Source organism: Cavia porcellus, unplaced genomic scaffold, assembly GCF_034190915.1.
Source record: "Cavia porcellus strain 051 isolate PalLab524CR breed Dunkin Hartley unplaced genomic scaffold, mCavPor4.1 scaffold_6, whole genome shotgun sequence".
Taxonomy (NCBI): Eukaryota; Metazoa; Chordata; class Mammalia; order Rodentia; family Caviidae; genus Cavia; species Cavia porcellus.
Genome location: NW_026947489.1, coordinates 12038001 through 12060403, shown reverse-complemented (window position 1 = coordinate 12060403; position 22403 = coordinate 12038001). Strand labels below are relative to the sequence as shown.

The following is a 22403-nucleotide window of genomic DNA, read 5'->3' as shown; positions in this document are numbered from 1 at the left end:
AAAAGGTTATAAATGTGTCTCCACCTGAAACTAACCTCTGAGAGCAAGTGAATGAAATGGGTGAATACTTAAGGAATAACTACTTTTATTCTGAAGCTAGGGCCTTCCAACATAATTATTGTCTATTGCATCAGTTACAAGTAATTTTTAGTATTTTATACACAAATATTATATAATGATTACAATTGTCATCTGTAACCCAAAGTAGGTAAATAATTTATACTCACTGATAATTACAAATATATAAATATATATTACAACTATATATCTATATATTACTCAGTTTACTATCACTAGACAAAATACTTGACAACCACATAAAAAGGAAGGTTTTATTTGGCTGACATTTTCAATAAATGCAGCTCATGATTGGTTTGCTCCAAGCACAAACATGGCAGAAAGACCTGGCAGAGGTCTTTTCAACACATGGCAGCAAAGAAGTGAGATGAGAGTAAGAGAGAGAGAGAGAGAGAGAGAGAGAGAGAGAGAGAGAGAGAGAGAGAGAAAGAGAGAGGCAGAGATAGACAGATAGAGACACAGACAGAAAGATACAAAGAAACAGAGAGACAGACAGGACACAGAGGCAGAGACAATGGAGCTGGACACAGAAGGAATGCTTGGAGGTCAGGCTTCAGGAACTCACTTCTCCCCTCCAGGGCCCGTTTCCTAACAGCGTGTGCAGCAGTGAACTCACATTGGTTCATCTTCTTGTAGGTATTGTTGGCGTCGTCATCCAATCATCCTTAGAAAAACCCGCTGCTGAACAGATGGGAGAGCACTTTAGATCTAACACATGGTAGACCATTGATACATTACAGGGAATGAAATGTATGAAGTGAACCTCACTTTAGAATTGTTTGAAAATACAGTACATGCTGAAGCATCTAATATTTTCTTCCCTTTCTTTTTCCTCTTGATGATCTTACATATTGCTATGGCTTTAATTCAAGCTCAAATGACAGCAAGAGCTTCTTAATCTCATGAGAATTCTCCATGACTGTCCCCTGACCAGTGACATCAGTGCGGGGCTGAAAGTGGAAACCCGTGCACACACAGCTGCAGTTAGGAAGTAGGCTGACCTATGTATGTGCACATGCACACCGAAGGAGCTGGCAAAAACAGTCCACACTGAGCCGCCAGAACAGTTTTTGAGTCTAATATGCAGAAGTATCAAATCACTTCTAAAAGGTAAGCCATTTGCTAAAATATAGTTGCTTTTCTGTGAATTTGTGAAAGGAAATGTGGTGCTGTTACCTTGCCTGTAAGAGGACAAGATATTTTTTCATTTAATAGATTGTATAGATTTTCTTTTCCTTTCTCATTGCATTCTCTGTCTTAATCTGCTTTTTTGTTCTGGTAGTTTTCAACCACAAAGCAAGTACCAACAACTGGAAAGAAAAAAGCTGGTCTGGATCCATGCATACAATACTTGAAAGTAAATAAATAAGAAAGATAAGACTTTTCAGTCAATTTGATAAAAAAAATTAAGTTAATTAAAGGAAGACTCTTTTTCCTTCGAAGGAGACGCTGATCTTTATTATTAATGCAGGCCAGCATTCCATTGCTGTGCATAATCATGGCCTATACCATCAGGAGCAGTTCCATCTGGAACCTAATTTGTTATAAAATCCTTTCTAGTATTCTTAAAGTGTCGCCTCTGCCACTACCCCCCTCCCACTTGTGGGCGAGTTCTGAACTCTGAGACAATCTTTCCCCTATTGCTAACACCTGAGAATTAATTTACAAGATTGATTTTCTGCTTTAATGTAGTTTCCCAACCTCACAAAAATCACTTATAGGATTTTTACCTTGCTTTCATTTTTTTCTTTACGTTCTATTAACAGATAATATTGTGAAAACATCACACACAGCAATCTTCTCTTCTGTAGCAGTCTTATAGAAAGAGCAAAGAGAAAGGAGATTAAAATATGCCACAATTTAATTCAAATATTGCCATTTGAGATTAAAGTATTTTCCCAGATAGGAGTATCAAGTTTAATTGAGACATTGTTTCCCGAGCCATGCTATGCAGATAAATATGCTTTAAGCACTTCCTGTGTGCCAGGCACTGTATTAGACACTACCAAGATACAGATGCATTAAAAACTTCTGACACATTTAGCACTTTGTAGCTGTTGTCCTAGATTATGTAAGGATAAAAGAAAATTAAGTTACACTCCCTACTTGCAGGGAATTGCAACTTCACACAGCATAAATCAGAATCCAGTGTAGAACACTGTGCCAGCATGTCTGTAGCTAAAAATGTATAAGGTGTGGAAGTACATGAGAGCAGAGAGTTGGGGGAGACTCCTGAAAGGAGATATTTTGTCCACAAGAATGGCCTAAAACTATAGAGCATTAATCATACACAATATTAAGAAGCTAGTTAAAATAACAAGCTATGTGGAAAGTATCCACAATAGATAGTTTAATGGCAAAAATGTAGTTGTGATCATAACTATTTGTTGTGATTCATTATTTATAAAATAGTGTGTTGTGATTCATTATTTATGCAAATATAAATGTAAACTCAAGTAGTAGGTGAATGAGCTGGATTTTGTGCACAAAATGAGAAGAGAAATACACAGCACATTGACAGACTATAAAAGTTTTCAAAAAGTCATTATAGCTTTCAGGGACTGGGGAAGAATGAGCTGTTTGCAGAATATGCAGGGTATAGATCTACAGTGTAGAGAGAGAAATATCGTGATGTGGGAAGAGATTTAAATGCTACGCTGCAATCTACAAACTAAGAGCCAAAGTGTTGGCAAGAGTGGAGAGTCCTTTTGCTCAGTTCAGATATAAATGTCAAGCAGGGAGGATGCAGCTCTTTTAGTATTAGTAGTCCTGAGATTTGAACGTCACCCAAAGGAGATAATAGACCAGGAAGAGGGAAAGCTCTCAGACCTCAGCATCCTTTTCTGTAGAAAATAGTGGTCAAATCTGAGAGAAAAACCAGCCTTCCATCCCAGTCTGCCTTTCTTGGCAACCAATACATGGGCTCCAAGTTTGACCAACATTGACCTCAACTCAAGGAGAATTTCATTGCATCAAATATTTCATTTATTTTAAAGCCTCAAACTATAGAGTTTTCCTTACCGAAACCAGGTGTGATTCCTTGGGTTTCAATGACCTAAACATCATAGTCGCCTTAATATCAACTTCTAATGGGAAAAAAAGAGAAAAATCGACATGGCACCTAAGGCAGAGACTCACGGTAATGATCTAATACTGCTCTACGGGCACTGCAAATCCTCTTGACTGGAAGGAAAGTCCCTGGACTGGCCCCTGAGTTTTCTCTGGGAAGACCTGTCCTTTCCATTATGGAACAGAGTCCTGGCTTTATCATTAGTACAATCCTTCTTTCTTAGTATTTGGAGCCACCTCTGGGTAGAATAAGGAAAAGTATTTGATTATTACTTTAAGAATTAAACGTTCATATAGTAATAGTGGATTCCTTTAAGGATTCAATAATCACATGTGAGTAACCTCAGCTTGGAGACTCTGCAATATGACTTCCTCACATTGCACGCATTCAATCTACTCATTTAGTCAATATCACGCATAAGGAATCACACTTGAAACTTTCTCTTAAACATACATGTGAGGTCTCAGCACTTGATGTTACAGGCTGCCTTCTGACCTTGGACTCACCTTCCACTTCATTAACTCTGATTCTTTCAGGTCCTCTGAAACAGTAATTTGGGTTATAAGCCTTTGGCCTTTTTTTTGGAGATATTCCTGTCTGATGATTGCCAAATACTCGTGAAAATATTCAAGAAAGTTCTGGAACTTTATAGCCTGATGCTTTGGTTACAAAAACAGACATGGTTTCATCATAAAGGCCCTCTGAATCCTCCAGCTGTGTCTGAACCTTGCTGATACAAACCTAGTAGCTGATGTTGCTTTTCTTCCCTAAAGTATTTCATCCTCAGTTATTTGGCCTCCATGTTTGTTCAAAAGCCTTCCTTTAACATCCCTATCAGTTGTATTCGTCTATTTTTTCACGTATTTTACCAGGACATAGCAGTAAACCAAATTCTTTAAGTGTTTTCCACATGAAACTTAAATTTTACACACACACTTGTAAGTTGATTTTGTAAAGTGTATCCATAACTTGATTTACATACAATTACAACCCAGATATTCCTCCAAATCAGAATTTTAACTTCATTATACGTTACTATTTTACTACTTTTATTTAGTGATGTGTATGAAACACATCATTTAAATTTCCTTTATATTTTCATGGGTTGTTTCATATATTAATAAACTAAAAATGAGCTCCACAACAAAACTTTATTATTAAGTCTCCTTATTCTGTAAACTTACCATTTCCTTGTATACATTTCCAGTGATTTTTCAATCATAAATATTCAATTTTTCTATTGAATATAATTTCACTTATACTTGAAAATTTTTACAAACTTCAGAGTCCAATTCTTAGTATTTAGTTATTTGAAAATATCTATTTTCTTTAACTTTTAAAAATAATATTTCCGGGGCTGGAGATTTAGCTCAGTGGCATATGTGCCTGCCTTGCAAGCAGGCAGTTGTGAGTTTGATCCCTGGTACCGATAAAAACGAAAAAGACAAAATAATAATAATAACGATAATAATAATAATATTTCCACTAACTACATTTCATCATTATTATATATATAGAAATATATATATATATATATATATATATATATATATATATACTTTTTAAGAGTTTATTTAACAATGTATCGATGTTAATCTGGACTTTATTATTTCCTTTTAAAGAAAAAATAAAAATAACAATAAAACAGTTTCAAAACAGGTTAGAATAGGACAGTTACAATAATTAATACATGGTATATTTTTGTCTTCATAGTAGTTATTCAGAGTACAAGACATAGGAATGATATCTTACACTTACTAGCACAAACTTTTCTTTTCAATGAGCTGCTGATTTTATTGTTTCTGATAGTAAGTAATTATCATTGGAGTCTTTCTCTGAGTAGTGTAGCCATTTTTCTTAGTCATGTTCATAACTTGTATTTTTTTTCAGTTTTTAACTATTTAATGCAAATATAAGCACATTTGCTGTTTTTTATGTTTATTATATGTACAAATCATTAAATTTATTACAACTACAATTGTTTGGCTTTGAAATACTTTAGTAAATATGTATTTTTATAATTTTCTATTCAATTCTATATCACTTTTCTTGGGGATCATCAATTATGTATATTTTAGAACTTTTTATATTTTCCACAAGATTCTGAAGCACTGTTCCTTTGATGTTCATATTATTTCTATTTGTATTCTCTTTGTAATTTTTACTATTTTCGTATTTACTGAATTCCTTCTCTAATTCTCTTCATCCTATGTCTATTTTCTTCTGGTAATTTTTATATTTGTCAGGGCTGGGGATTTAGCTCAGCGGCATAAGCACCTGCCTTGCAAGCAGGCGGTTGTGAGTTCGATCCCTAGTACTGATAAAAATGAAAAAGACAAAAAAAAAAAAAAAAAAGAAAAATTTTTATAATTCTCAGATTAACTCAAACATTTTAAATAATATCCTATAGGCTTTCTAGATTCTGTTACTCTCTTTCAAAGAATTCTGAATGTGAAGAATAGCCATTAGTGTGGCCAGGTTTAAAGTGCAAACTCTTCCACCTTGGTGGTCAGTGTTCATTTTCAGGTCTGTGCCACCCAGGTTGGATGCTCTGCCTGCAGCTCGCATTGCAGATGTGGATCTCGGGAGTCATCCAGAGATTCCCGTAGAGTTGAGTCACAGAATTCAACAATTGCTTTTACTTTTGCATTTCTGGGATTTCTTCTTTACTTTCCATGGTGATAGGCGTCCTGAACTCGGTCTTCTCATCTTTAGAACATTAAAATTGAAGATGTGATTGCATCATAGGACCTATCTTTCAGAAAATAAACTTTTAAAGTGAAATAAACATGTAGAACTATTGCCTTAGATTGCAAGTATCAACTTCGGGCAAGTGGCTGTCTCTATTTGCTTTGTAATAAGTTATCCAGAGTTGACAGTTGTTTTCTGTTCAATGTGTGGTTCAGTAAGAGATATCTGCTACTTATCAAAGCAATTCATACAGATCCACCCAACTTGAATATAAAAATAAAGGCTTCAGTGCTTATCCTGGCTTTTAAACTACACAATCTGGTCCTAACTTGATTTTTAAGACATGTTATATTATTCTTTCTTAGATAACTTACCTGGTACCCTTTGCTATCTCCCTCACTCTTTGAAAAAGTGTTTTTGAATACTTCCATGTAGCACAGTCCTGTGAACAAAATCCAGATTGCACACAGTCTCTTGTAGCTGACAGCCTCATGTGGAGTACTTGCATATATTCTTGTCCGTAATTGCCTGAGTCTTTGCTCTCGATCACTAACGTCCTCGGCATTTTACCCAATCTAATTCTCCTTCCTTTCTACCCATCAGTGCTACTCACCTCCATATTCTGTCTCATCATTTCCTATAGAAGCTGTATTACATCATTTCTCTTTCATTGAGGAGACCTAATAATATTAGATATTCACTGCACTCCTTTTGTGTTAACTATGCAAGTTCCATTATTAATTATTAATGCACAAAATAGTACTTGAGTTAAGCTGTCAACTTTAGGTTTAAATTATAAATAAGAATCTCATAATTATTTATTTCTCATAGTATAGAATGAATTCAAAAATTGGCTAATAACGCCGGGGATTCTGTTGAAAACTATAGCTTTCCATCCACAAATGAAAACTAAAGTTTACCATAACTTCTAAAGCATGTCTACATTTTTATGCTTTGGAAGTGGTTTACCTGTGTTCTCTCGCACTTACAAATCCACTAGTATAGCAGAGATGGAGTAGTCAGTATTCTTTTTATAACTGTTGCTCTGATCATTAAATTGTTGACTTCCCTACGGCATCATATTTGAATTGCTTTTTCAGTAACCTTCTTGTTTTTTCAGTCCAGGATTAAATCAAGAAAATCCAAAGGTCAAACAAATGTATTTTTGTACTCTTTATTTTGATAATTTGCCTTTTTCAATAATTCTACCCACCCACTTTCCAGCTGGAAGCAACCACAGAGGTAAGTGATGTAATGGGAGCCATTCATGACAAAGAGAGTGGCTTAAATCAAACCAAGGGCATAAGAACATTCTTGATACTCAAAACCATAAGTAATTCTTAGAATTTATTACATATGCATTACTGCATTTATCATTTAAAAAGGACACACATATGTATGTGTTCAGATAAAAGCTGTAGCACTATTATCTGTCCTATGGGATCACACTTCTAGAGTCACAGATTAGAAAGCTGACAAAGACTTCCATGCTTGGGCTGAGTGGAAAACAATGTCTGTGAAACATTTCAGAATAACATGCCTGAATTTCAGTGTCAGAAAGGTGTGGTTACTAACAGAGCTGGGTGTCATCAGGACTCCCTAAAGTACACAAATCAGGAGACCGATGATTCATGTTAAAGCTCAGGTGATGGGTGCTGGCTAATGTGCTCTCCAGACTTAGAATTTCTTGGTAGCAAATCGATACCTTATTTTGGACTTAATGTTGCATATTTTGAAAACTGAGGAGCAGGCAGACAGGATGGACATTCAACTATTGGTTGCAGTGTGGCTGAAACAGTGATTTAGCTACTTTCTCTTGTGATTTTTCCATGTCCAGATCATAGAAATAGCTATAAATTTATAATTCTCTCTCTGTCTCTCTGTCTCTGTCTCTCTGTCTCTCTCTCTCCCCCTCTCTCTGTCTCTCTCTCCCTCTTTCTCTCTACCTTTCTCTCTCTGTCTCTGTCTTTCTCTCTCCTTCACTGTCTTGCACACAGTCCGAGGGCTGACTTTTCCAGAGGGAGAGGAATACACTGCAGACCATGTATTTCAGCACATTGATTCAACTATTCTTCTCTATTTTCTAAGGACTGATACAGAATATGCACACACACACACATGTTGGACACACACATAAGTATCATGTGTACATGCTCTAGTGAACACAGAGACATAATATGTATGTATATGTTTGTATACACATACAAGCACAGATTACATATGACATGTAAAATGCCTACTGAACTGGTGTTTGCTTTCGCAGCTTGGAGGTGCAGCGATGTTAGTACTTGTTAGTATTTGTGATGAATTCATTCCCACGGATAAAGGTATCTCATTCTGGGAAGCCCCTACAGCATAACTCTTTTTATTTATATTTAGTTTGCTGGTTTGTTTTTGAGACAGAGTTTTGCTGTGTCATTCAGGCTGGTCGTGAACTCACTATATGTCCTAAGCTGTTTTTGAACTCCCAGTGATCTGCCTGCATCAGCCTCCTGAGTGCTGGATTACAGACCTGTGCCACCACACTTGACTCTTTTCCACTTTCTGCAGATGAATATGATTTTGTTTTCTATTTCATGATTGAAAACAATCATAAAGAAGAAAACGTCCTCTAAAAGTAGTTTCTCATGTCTTGTAGTAATTATGTACTACAAGAGTTTCTGTAATATATATAATAAAGAAAGAAAATTGCTAGGTGATAAAACCAAACATTTTTAATTTTATACATATTCATAAATCATTTTTCAAATAGCTTAAATTGATTTAGATCACCAGCAATGGGTAATAACTTTTATTCATATCCTTACTGATATCATCAGATTTGTTAATTTTTTCCACACCTGATATGGGTATAAAAAGTGCTTATTTAGATTTTTATTTTATTCCTCCTATTCAACTTGATGTGCCTGATAATATTTTTATATATTCATAGTCACTCAGTGTTCCTCCTGAGTGAATTGTTTGATTGAGTCTTACGAATCTTATGATTAAATTTCTATCAGTTTGCATTTCTTTCTTACAATAGTATTTTCCCAAAAAATCATTCCAGAACGTGTTTGAAAAGATGTCTTTTCTTTTGAGTAGCACCCAGGCAATTTAATATTATCGAGGACATGGCCACTGTATACTACTTACTCTTTGGTAAAGTTGAATGCTAAGGTAAAGCTCTTTACTGGACCACAGTAGTACTCAGGATCCTGCTAAGTGACAAGCAAGGCATTAAGAGGGGCATCTCTCCTGCATGTAATTACACTAGAGGTTGTGATGGTGGTGGGCTTCTCATTTGCAGAGGAACCTGATACAGTCATGAGAGAGTGCCTGATTGTGTCCAGAGCATGCTCTGCGAGGGGCCTGAGTCCACATCTTACGCTTTGATTTAACTGAGTGATTAAGAAACACGGCTGCCATCCAAGACCCGGCTGGCTCTTCCAAGCAGATGTGCACAGGTGGCCTGCGATCTCAAGTGCTCCTCCATAAATAAAGTTTATTAGAGGATTAAGTGATCACTTGTCAGCTTTGAAAGGAGTCCACTGAACTCCTGAGTCTGGCGGCTTGAGGGTCTTAGGTTGCCCTGGCATCTCTTGTACACCTAGCTTTCTTTTCTAGGTCTGTCTGTGCCTCTGTACCTCCAGAGACTTCTGAACTTTTTTTTTTTTAAACAAAGTACACAGCCCATAAGCAATGTAACGTATTAGATTATGTAAGGCATAATAAAACATTTGTGCTTCCCCCCTCAACTTATCGAAAACAGATGTATTTCTGAGGCTGCTCAGAAGGTGAAGGTGTAAGGAAGTAAAATTCATCTCTTGCGGCCAAGAGAATGAAAGACCTATATTTTCAGGATAGGGTCATGATATGCCTGTGGGCTCACCTCCACACCTGGCTGTGGTCATTTTTCAAAGTAAAAACAGGGAAAAGTGAACAGTTTGAGTGTAAGTTATCCGTGTCTGATATTTGTGGTCACATTGAGATGTCCATAAAAACTAGCGATCATAATAATGAGGCAAAAACCCCTTCAATAGACTGAAGTTTCATCTTAGTGAGGACTATTGAGATGACTGAGTCTCTGTGAACTTTATTGATCGCACTATAGGGCTGCGAGGACTTGGGCTCATTTGTTTCAGTCTCAATTGTCTGATGTGGGATACAGGGAGGTTGCTACAGTCCTTTGACCCAAGACTTACTCTTAGTACTGAAATAAGAACAAATATAATATCAGACCATCATTTTAGCAATGAAAGCTACTAAAACACACAGAATTCTCCTGCCTTTCTCATGGATACACAGCCAATACCTAAAATCAGAATCTACCAAGAGCCTACATTCAGTGCTACTTCTGTTAATAGATGCTTCATTTTCTCTTGTTATAATAAGGTTTGTTCATTAAATAAACCAAAAGTATCAAGGTATGTTGCAGAAAAAGAAAGAAAGAAAGAAAGAGAGAGAGAGAGAGAGAGAGAGAGAGAGAGAGAGAGAGAGAAAGAAAGAAAGAAAGAAAGAAGGAAGGAAGGAAGGAAGGAAGGAAGGAAAGAAAGAAAGAAAGAAAGAAAGAAAGAAAGAAAGAAAGAAAGAGACTAACCTTCTGTCTGTTATATGCCTGAAGGTGTTAATTCTTAAAGGTTAAATGAGAGGGAAGAAAAGTTGTATTTTGTTTCAGCCACTGTCAATCAATTAAAAATAAACTGCATATTCTGCCTCCATGAAAATCATCTTACCGGGTGCTCAGAATGCTCAGGGCTTCCTAGTTTTGGCACTTCTCCCATTTGGGGCTGGAAAGTTTGTTGGGGGGTGTCCTTTTCCTTAAAGGATATATTGCAGCATTCCTGGATGGTACCCACAAGATGTCACTAGCACTTCCCCCACTCTAGCTGTGACAACCAAAAATGTCTCCAGACAGTGCCTGATATCCACTGAAATAACTCTCTAATCCTGCACTGGGAAGCACTGAGCTAGAGAAGCAGGTTAGGGCCAATTCTTTTTTAAAATAAAAGGTGTGATTAAAAATACAAGGAAAGTTTACATTTTTAGTGATAGTACAAGACGTGTTTTCACCAATCCCCCTGAAAATACTCCCCTGTATCTTCTCGTCCTTCCCGACATCTTCCGAGACAGTTGTGGGTGTCCTCTTTTCTGTCCTTAGTTGTGCTCTCCTGGCTGCCTTCTTGCCCTGAGTTGATTGAGAATATTGTCTTGCACTGTCATTTGGACATGGGGAAGAGCCAGGCATTGCACAGTTCCCCACAGGGTGACTAAGGGGGCTGAGGACATGCTGTAACGTTTTTACAAGCCTGCCTTTCTGTTAGACTGTACTGAGCAACAGTGTCCACTGTACTTTTGATCAGGCCTGGTTAAAACACGAAAGAGGACTTCAGGACTACCGCACAACCTGTCAGTAGGGGTGGGAGGCAGAGTAATTTGAGGCAATATATTTTGTACCCTAATAAATATTTTAAAAATGTAAATATTCACTCTACATTTTATCATGCTTCATAGGTATAGGGCAGAGTATATTGAGACTCTTGGTGTTTTCTGTATGAAAATTGTACAGTTACTATCGAGTTTATCTGGAAAGATCTTGTGCAGGACATCTAATAGTTTTTATTTTCTTGTTGTTATTTTTGGATTTTAATCCCTTATGAATAAATAACAACAGAAATGCCCTCAGTGGTAGGACATTTAGCATATTTTAGGCATGAGAGAACTCTGGCTTCTCCTTGACTGTAGATTTCTCTTTCACAAGAAGTTGATCTTTGATAGCACTGCATGTTATCACAGATAAAAATGATATGCAAATGACATAAAGAACATGCTTTGTATGATTTAAAAAGTATAAAACTATGTTAACTGAAAAAATAAATGTTCGGATCTAATATGTAATTCATTTCATTTGAAGTTTTTTCAGTTTATTCTATTTCATTGATTATATGTCAGTTGTTAAAAAGTCAAATTATTTTCAATCAAGACTGCTTGTCCAACTCTTTCTCTCCTTCAGCAGGTACACTGAATCTTACTAAGCTGGGCCATGTCTGTCTGCAGCCTTCTTCATCTTAATCATGTTTGTGGTGTTGCTTGCTATTTTGTTGTTGCTGCTTCTCTCAAGCCTGTACTCCATATCAGTAACTATTAACTGTAGCATTTTCTGGCTTATGTACTGATTATTTTATCATGACTTCCATTTTGCAACAACTTCTTATGAGAGCTTTCGGAGGCAGTATGGGATATGTGGGGGAAGCAATGTCAGAAAATGATGACACAAGTTAAAGGAGGAAGAATAATCAAAGAAGAGGACAAGAATGGCCGTGGAAGAGACACTTAACCTCTGGGACTGAGGACTAAGACCAGAGGCTGAGGAGGAAGTTAATAGTGATACAAGTTAGTCCTACCTAGAATTAGAATCAGTCCTACGCTGTCTGAATGGAGCTCCTGGATTCAGCTAAGTGAACTTAAAATACTGAGAAGCATGCAGGGACTAAATGAATGCAAGGTGAAAAAGGGCGAGAAATGCAAGGCCAGCGGCTCTATTAGTTGGATTCTCTAGGACAACAAACACACACACACACACATGTGCATATTTAGGGAAAATAGGTTGTCTGTCTATCTATCTAGCTAGCTACCTATCTAAAATCTTTCTATCTTCTCTTATTTCTTCTCTTTCTCATCTTCCTCTTCCTCTCCTCCTCCTTCTTCTCTACTGTAGAAATTGGCTAATGATTGTGAAAACTGAGACATTTATATTCTGACCTCGACCAGTTAGAGACCCAAGAGAGCCAAATATATAAATCCCAATCCACGCCTAGATATAGTAAGAGGAGTAAGAAGGAATTCTCTCTATCTTCAAGATGAAGATCTTCTGAGTTAGACTTGGACTGAGAGAGGCACACACTGTACAGAGGAGGCTATGTGCTTTATTCAGCCAACCAATTCAAATATTGATCTCATCCAGAAACATGACATGGGAACCCACAAAATAATGTTAAACCAAATTTCTGGGCATCTTGTGGACAGTTGAGTGGATACATAAAATTAAAAATCATGTACTTGGTAGAGCCATGAATTGAAAGACCTGGAACAAAGGACCTTCTCTATGGTACCAAGAGGTGCCACGGTTTGTGTTCCTATTTAGCAAGAGCCAAGGTGTCTTGACTGAGGGGGCTGTGTGTATGCCAGGCATGTAATGTGTGTATGACACCCATGTGCAGAGTCAGCATCCTTATGTGATTGATAAGGAGAATGATATTTCCAAATCTTGCACTTGAAATAATGGCCAAATAAAGGAACTAACTTGTAAGAATGACTGTAGGAACGGCAAAAGGGAATATAATAGATAACCTTGTACACAAGAAATTATGTTTTATTGGTGAAAGAGAACATTTTTGCATTAAGGTTTGAGATTTTAAAAGATGCACATACACATATCAGGAACACTCATTAACATCAGTGTTCCTGAATATCCCTGGATAACTAATATAGTTAACTACTCAAGCTCAAAGTAGTATGATCAGGTTAAGTCACTGCCTGTATGTAGTCTAGCATTCAGCCAGTGATTAACCTCAGCAATGTAAAAAATATTTCAGGGAGAATTGCAAACGTATACATCTGGCACAGAAGATCTCCCAGCCCTGAATAAAGTCATCACTGTTAAGGGAAAAAGTACATAAATTGGAAAATAAATTACAAAAGCTGAGTACACCAATTGTAAATCTTTAAATGATTCCATGAACCAGTTTTTTAAGAGACACACAGTATAAATTCAGAGCGCATAATCAACAAAAGCCAAGCACACTTTATTTTACTGGGTTCTAGTCTTCCTTAAGTAAAACATTTTTTGTATTAGTCAGTTTTTGTTGTTGTTGCTGTTGCAAAGCCTGACACCCACAACTTGAAGAAGGAAATGAGCTGGCTCAGTGTTAGTCTATGATCCAGTGTTTCCAAGATAGAAGCATCACTGTGGAAGACGCTATGAGACAAAGTTGTTCTTTCCCTGGCAGCTGGGAAACAGATCACAGGGGAAGACCATCAGGGGAAGATAAAGCCTTCCACCTTGCATCTCTAGTACCTACCTACTCCTGTGAGGCAAACCTCCAACAACATGCTCAGCTTGGAGCATCAGTGAATTGACTAACTAATGAGGACAGCATTCTCATTGTCCAATTACCTCGTCAGGAATCTAATTTAATCATGTTGACCAGCATGATTAACTGTCACAAAATCTTCATGACAGCTAAGTGTTCTGCTAGAACGGCCTGCTGCAGAGTATGGCTGAAGATGTCTCAGGCTACAAGCAGAACCATGAGAACAACCAGCAGTAACGTGAACTCCTGGAAGGCTAGGACATTTTTAATAGCTGAACCCTATTAGAATTCACAGTGTTTCCTAATTGGTGTTATTTTACATGCATTAATACATCTACATAATATGCATAATGAAAATACAATTTTAAAAACTTATCAGTCATTGCTATCCTATTGAAGACGAGGAAACGGAATTACAGAGGATTAAGTATTAAGCACAGCATTAGACTACAGAACCGCTGAGCTGGGATTCAAGCACAGGTACCTTTTGCCAGAGCTCAGTCTTTACCACTATTTTTTGCTATCTCTAATGAGAAGGATGGAGGTCATTCCCCACTTAAGGGATCAGAAGAAAACCTAAAGACTTCGTAATGTAACCACATAAAGTGGCAATCATCTCTGTCTTCAGCATTTCGGAAAGGCTTCATACTACGTTGTCTTCCTGTGATTTTGGTTGACTCAGATAAAAAGTCACTAAAGTACAAGAACAAGATTTGTTACGAAATTAGTAAAGAGGAAGAAATCTAAAGTGGTTTTCATTTCAGTGAATGCATTTTGGAGTTCTTACTTCTTCTCAGGAGCTGTGGTGCACAGTTTTCATACATTTTCTTTAAATACTCACAGCCAAAATGCATCAGCCTTACTGTCCCCGTTAATGATGAGACCATGATCATGGTTTTGCAAAGCACCAGACCAAGCACACAATTGATTGGAGCCCTCTTAATCTAAGATCGTGTCTCTTCCTGTGGAAAGCAGAAATTTTGAGTCAGATAAGTCATCAGAAAAGAAAGATAAAGGAAAATTAGCTCATGGTATAATAAAATCCTAATAATAAATTCAGATACATTACAGATCACTGGGATTTGGGTGTTGGGGAAATGAGAGCCACTTGGCAGCCTTCGTATCACATCTAATTCATCTGCTTTCTTTCTCAATAAGTTCCCAGATGAGTTTTTGGTGACTTTTGGAAAAGCCTATGTTGTGGATTTTGGTGAGAAAAAAAATTCTGTAGTAATTGTAAAATTTTTTATTATTCTTACATTTCCCTGAATCTTAGAGGAAATATGAGAAACAGGGGCTTCATAAGTTGTACATTTTGATGTCTTTAAGAGGGATTTCTCGTCTCAATCCAAAATAAAATAAAATATAAAATAAAATAAAAAGACTGAGAGGGGTTTCTTGGTGTTCTTTGTATCCATCATAGGTACAAAGTTTAATCCACATGGCAAGTTTATCTTTTAACTAAAATGTGCTGTCATGATGGCACTGATAAAAAACTGAAACAAAACTCACCTTGCATTAATAGGGAGCAGGGAACAGTCAAGTGGGTTTTAGGGGACAAAGTGTCCCAATTGCCTAAACTAAAGGAATTACTAAGGCATGGAAGTTTGAGTACTAAAGCCAAGAAAATCCTGTGCAAAATGGGATGAGCTGATAACTCTATCTGTTAATAAAAAAGAAAAGAAAAATTAGTCTAACAAGCAGCAAGGACTAAAGAAAGTGTCTGCTGTACGTCTGTGAATATAGGAGAGAAAACATTTTGTTGAAGCACAGCTCTGCATGCACAGAGTGATACAATGCCATCCACTGAGTGAATGCCATGATCTAATTTCTAATTCTTATATTTTCATTTGCATAAGCTTTTACAAAGTATATACAAAGTTTTATGAATCCCTTAAAATATACTGGTAAAATTTTTATTTTTCCAAGTCTAGCATCAACAGCAACAAAACATCTACAAAACTTACCAAAACAAAAAACCTCTTTTGGTTTTGTTTTGTTTTGTTTTGTTTGTTGCAGTATACAGGACTGAACCCAGGGTCTTCACACTGAAAGACATCTCTGACCCTTTGTATGTATTTTTCCAAAACAGAGTGTCACTAAATGTTTGTTGCCTGTACTGGGCTTGCAATCCTTCTGCTTCAGCTTTCCAGAATGCTGAGATTACAGGTGCACATTGCTGCACCCAATTGAGCACCTCCTTTTCATAGACAAGAGACCAACATACAGAAATCAGAACAGACAGGCTCCGAATCAATCTGCTCTGCCTGGATTTTCACGGTGCAGGTACCCAGTGCAATCTTACCAGAGGCAGCTTCTTTCTTGGACAAATCAGAATTTTGCCAAACACTGAAGAGGCAGTTGGATTCCTACTCAAGTTGATTTATGTAACAGGATTCTGTTTTGTTTGCTTGAGTTGGCAAAGTTTCTCTCCAAGAACGGGAAGTCTCAGCAGCTTCAGCATGAGGCCCTTCAAAGTAGGAAGGCTGGAGAGAGGGAGCTGCTGATTGTCAGCAGCAACAATGCTTTGAGGTGGCTGCTGCATTGTAAACACAGCTCTAGGGAGGTGACATCCCTCTGAAGGACTGCCAAAATATCCCAGCACCAATATGGAAAGCTGAGCCTTTATTAAGCAGTTTACACTCTGTGCTTAGGCAAATACAGTCCACTGCTGTGAAGACACCATGGTGCCTTGAAAGAGAGGCAGAGACATTAGCTAGGGAGGAAACTGGGAAAATTCTCTCTCTGGTGGAGAAGTCACCTATCCCCTTATCCCAACTGGTAAACAGAGCTTAAATAAAGCAGGGAGTCACCTCTGTGAGCTCACCTGTGTGTGTGTGTATGTGTGTGTGTGTGTGCTTGTGTGTAAATGCACATTAGATGCACATTGATTTTCTTAAAACTACTAATTTCCTTGACTGAGAAAGAAAAGTTTAAGTGGAATTAGCTTGTCAACATGAAACCATTACTGGTTATAATTTATTTCAAAATGTTTAAAGTATTGGGGGTAGGGAGGCACCCTCAGCCGATAATTTGTAATGCTCTGTACCCGGTTAATAACCTTTTACATATGGACTTGAGCAGATCCTGCCGCACAATATATCTCTCATGTCCCAGTGGGTCGGGCCTAATTGATATCATTAGAGACCCAGTCCTTTTGCACATGGCCTTAGAGATGTCGGTGTTACCTAGAAAGCTGCTTTTGATTTATTTTGCTTTTCTTCCTCATTCTTTACCTCTTTTCTTTCTTCCTTTCTCAAATTCTGCTCAAAGGCCAAACTTGTGAAGGTTAAAAACCCACAATCCAACTGTAGTGTTGGAAGACAGGCTTGCAAATCTGTCTCTAAAGCTGGGACATCTAACGAGATGCCCTCGGCGTGTCTAACAGGTAGAGCCTTTTTCTTTTTTTAAAGGGGGCAGTCTGTGTGTAAGATACACTACACCATTTCAGTCGCTTCTCAGATGTTTCTCGTTCCCATTGGAAGAAAATTGTCTTCATGCTCCAGCTTTAGCAGCAAACTCGAGGTCTCTAAATGATCTCATAAAACTTTTTTTCTGTGTAAGTTTCTCATCCTCTTAGCTCTAATACAAGATTTCATTCTCAGCCTTCAACTCACATCAGAACTTTTACATGTAGTGTTTGACTCTTGTAAAAGTCTTTAAGTGTGGCTTCTTTTTATTTAAGCTTAAACAATCCAATGAATATGTTCAGATCGATTATGGTAAGTAAGCTTATGTGTTTTAGATTATTTTCAAATCTCTCCATCTGTCAAGGAAAAATATTCTGAAAGCCATCAGCCAGAGATCATGAATTTCAGTTGATTTTGGCAGCAGTGTATGTTCCAGTGTGCCATCATGTAGTACAGATTCGATTGTTTAGTGTATCATTTGTAGCAATTTGATTGCATTCAAAACAATTCAATGCATGTTTCTTTGCTGTTTCATTACAATGAAAATATGAAAAGAATACCATACAGGAAATTATATTTCCAAGATTTATTTTTGGAACCTCTTAAGTGTAGAAATGCAGGACAGAATACACAGCAGTTTTGCCAAATTCTTACTTAATTCCTACCCAAAATCATGCAAGATACACAGAGCATTCATGTGCTATTGATGTGACAGTCAATGCCAAAAGAATTGAAGTGGTTACCTAAACCCACCCCTTTAAGGTTGAACAAGGGTTGGTACTCTAACCCTTAGATACTAGTTCACAGGTGCTAAGGGAAACTTGTTTTGTGAGATGGATTGAGCTTACAGTGTTGCTTGTCAGACATGCAAAATTTGTATCACCAGGTCAACTTACTTCCTAACTGCTTAAGGTTGAGAACAAGTTTTGTTTCTTTCTTCATTTTCTGAGCTTCTTCTGACATTCATCTCTTTGAGTGGAATATTCTGTTCAGCATGTCAGTATTTGTCCACTGGAAGAAAATAAGGCTGCACTCTTAAATTAAAAGAGATTGTTCTTTATTATAAGACTCCTTAGAGCCTTTGATAAGCCAGTGAGCTAGTATCTAAATCTCTAATGAGCTCTATGACTATGCAGAGTTCACCTAACATTAGGAAGTAAGGAACTGACCAAATTGTGTCTCTACCATCCTGTTACACTCTCTACTTTCTGTAGCTGACATTTATCTGGGCACTTGGGGAGAAATACAGTGTAACCCTTTGGGAGTCAGAAAATCATAGCGGTATTCTGATTGTGTCATGTAATGGATGTCATAAAAGGAAATATCTTCTTCTTGGTGTCCATATCCCACTGGTAATCTAAAGAAATGAACTTCTGAAGCAGAGAGAGGATAAGAGCATGTCTGCAAATTTGTAGCAACTGCCTCCAATGTAGCATGATCAATACAAGTGTTCCTCAAACCACTAGCAATGTGCAACTCTAGATTTACAAATGGATTGTTTCATATACAATGTAAAACATATAAAAGAACACACACACACACACACACACACACACACACACACACACACACACGTGCATGCGTGTGCACACACAACCATACTGCTTTAACCACTGCCCAGGGATTACTTTCCTCCCATTCTTCTAACCAAGTTTTGACACATCATTGCACCTTTCTCACACATATATTAGAGAACATTAACACTGCCTAAGTTTTACTAATTGGCAGAGAGTACGGACTGGTAAATTCTAGGGAAAGAAAATAAATTGGAAAAAAAACCCTCCATAATAGCAAAGGATCACAGCAAGTGAAATGGTGACTAGAATTCCACTCTGGTCTGCTCACACTTCGGGTTTCTTTAAGTTTATTTGCAGACAGGAAAATCAATGACTTGTCCGCACTACACTCAAATTCAGGTTAGACAAAGGTGTACCCTTAAGGTAGAAATGATTCCCAGGGCTAAAGGCAATTCAGATTGGATTCCAGTTCACACCTGCACCTTCTTCTCTGCTTTCCTGGTGCAGTGAACTCCCTGGGCCACTGTTCAGGGAGCAGTGGGGTAGAGAACCCATCTCTCCCTTTCTACTTAACTGGGTCTCCTAGGAGGTGTCCCACTCTATAGTGTGGAACTATTATCACCGAATGCATTTTCATGATTCTGGAGTATTCCTGTATGACTTTCTCGGGACCAGAACTCTCACTCTAAATTTCTCCGGGAGCCCGCAGTTCCTCTGTTACAATGCTGCACGCCCTCTCCACTCCATCAATCTCATTCATTTGTTCTCTGGAATTCTCTTCTTTATTCATCAGGCTTTGTCCGTCTTACTTCTCCTCCTGCGTATGTGTGCTGACCCTTCCAACCCTGCACATATGTAAGGTTCAAAGAGTTCCCCAGCTCCAATCAACAGTAAATAAATCCCAGAGCCAGCATCGGGTTACAGCAGTTTTATTTCCTCCACCATTCCCTCTGGCCTTTATCATCCTTCTCAAAGGGAAAAGAATTCTCATGCCATTGGGAAGCCAGATGAATGGGCGCAGTTACTGGAGGGATGATGCCCCTCTTGTTGCTTCTTTGTGGAATCTCAGGGCTGTGTACAGTAGACTCTTGTACGTCAGGAAGAGGAGCATTGGTTTTAGGCTTTAAAAGTTATTGCTGAGAATTAATCAAAATGAAACACAGGTTTCCTTTCTCTGAAGTGAAGCAAGCTGGAGACTAAATGTTTGCTTGTATGTGGATGTGAGTACAGAGGCCCAGTCTCCTCTGAGTCGTGGTAAGGGCAGGGCCTCCCCCTGGCCTTGCGGAGAGAGGAAGTAGATGGACGGCCTCTTCCGGCCAGGTTAAGCCCCTCTCTTCTCTCTGTCCAGAGTCTCTTGTTTTTCTCTGTTATTTCCTCCTCTGTGTCTTTCACCCATTCCCCAACGCAATTCTCTTCCTAGCATCCTTTTCCCTTTGCTTCTTCCCCTGCCTGTCTAAAAGAAAGCGGCACCCTTTTCTCCACCTTGTACCTCCTTCACCTTGTTCTTCAGAAGATTTTTTTTTTTTGCAGGGTGGTGTCACAGCCCTTCCTCTCCTGTGAAAAGAACCATTTTAATCAAGATAAAACCCGCTATGGGATCCTTGAAGAGGTCACTCGAAGCCACGGTGTGTAGTACCAGTACCACAAAAAGGCCTTCTTCGTGAAGAAGTTTTGAATTGAAAAGAATGTTTCTATTCACGACGTCTGTCTTTCTAACTTAACAAGGTGAACTTAAAAGCCTAGCTCCTGAACTCCAGGAGCATCAAACTTTACATATTTTGCTTCACCATAACCCTACAAGGGTGAACTATTCCAAGAAAAAGTCTTTTATGGCCATTCAAGAGAAACAACCTGCAATTGATCAAGGACCATAAAATAGGAGATAGACCTTATTTAGGGGAGTTTTCCCCCTGAGTTCATGGTGCCTGGGTCAGGAAGGAGACTTTATGTCTAATAGTTTTATGCTGATTAGAAAAATAGGCTTTACCCCTTTATCCCAGCCAGTATCCAAAATCCTTTAGAAGTTAACTCAAATCTTTCAAGTGAAGAAATTCAGTATTTTTTTCAAAACATCAAAAAAAAATACTACGTTAAATATATATGCCTATGCGTGTGTATTTATACACTCACACATGTATCCCTGATTAAGCATCTGAACAGTATTACTGAGAACTCTGAGAAAAATGAGAGTGAGTCACAATTGTTAGGAGATTATTTATTATTTCTCTCCTTACCTCATTCCTGACTTCTCTTTCATCCCTCCTTCTCCTTAGCCACACCAGACACTCTGAATTGTGGTGTGAACTTTTGATAACACCACAGCAAATAGAATTGCCTTTCCAGGAATCAACCCCTTCCTGTGAATTCATATGTCAATCCCGTTAAATTGTTAAATTCCAACCACATTACTCCAGAGCCATTTATTCAGATGTATTTATAAAGCAAACACCAAAACCACCCACTGTCAGATGCTCACACATATGTATACTTAGACACCTCAACAGCCCGAAGACCTGACAGTAGGCATGGCTGCTATTTTACGGTATTTGAAATGCAATAATTAGCGCCTTTAAAGGAGGGGAAAAAAGACATCACTACCTTGCAACAAATTACTGGAATCAGTGTGTCCAATTTTTCAAGACTCAGTGCTGAAAAGAAGATCCCTGCTATAAGTTAATGTGATGTGGCTGTCACCGTTTGACTTGCCAGCAATAAGATATCAACAAATGTTTTTTAGTCTTTCAAGCAGGGTGATAAATAACCTTCCTAAGAATTCCCAGAAGGGGTGAACTAGAATGTATTCTAGCTCATATCTTCATTATTTACTTGCTAGTTTTGAGGTCTGCATTGTTTCCTAGTTTAATTTATTTTGGGGGGGATTGAATGTAGAGTAGGATGGACTTGGGGATCAATATTAAGTCATTTTATTTTTCTCCTTCTGCATGTATGTTTGTTTCAGCCCACTTGGACAGTTATGCAAACTTTAAGTCTCTGATCTGTCTACTATGATAAAAGTTTCATACTTTTATTCACCACTCAAAGGAAATAGCAAGCATGCAGAATATTTTTAAATGCAGAAAATGATTTAACGGCAAGGCCAGACTTGATTTCTGCTTGTTTTTTTCCAATTTGTTTGGATTCACAGTGGGGTTTTATACAGATAAGAATGTATTACAGAAGAATACTCTTGGCAAATAGTGATTGCAATCCTGGAACACTAACAGCACCACTCAGATTGACAGGAGTGGGAATTCTTCAAATGTGAGAGCCAATTAAGTTTATGAAACTGGACACAGGGTGATTCAAGGCATTAACATTCAGAAACACTTTGGCATTTGTGATAGAAGTGGGCCAGGCATCCCCTTCATGACACCTCTGAGTTCATCTTTTAAACTTGCCCCCTTTCTTCTTGATTTCAAAATAAGAAACTCAGTGTGTTCACTTCGTCTTGCAGGGCTGATTATTAAGCTAATGGACCATCTTTCCATGTTCTCAGCTTTCTCATACTTCAGAAACGCAAGATTTGTGTCATCAGTGCCACCACAGAAGACACTAGCTTTTGAGT

At 37.9% G+C, this 22403-nt stretch overlaps 1 pseudogene; it reads right to left on the bottom strand.

Annotated features, from left to right (window-relative positions):
* LOC100714239 (protein SET-like) overlaps window positions 1–6404 on the bottom strand; it is a 40501-nt pseudogene extending 34097 nt beyond the window's left edge.
* Window positions 6405–22403: the final 15999 nt, after the last annotated feature.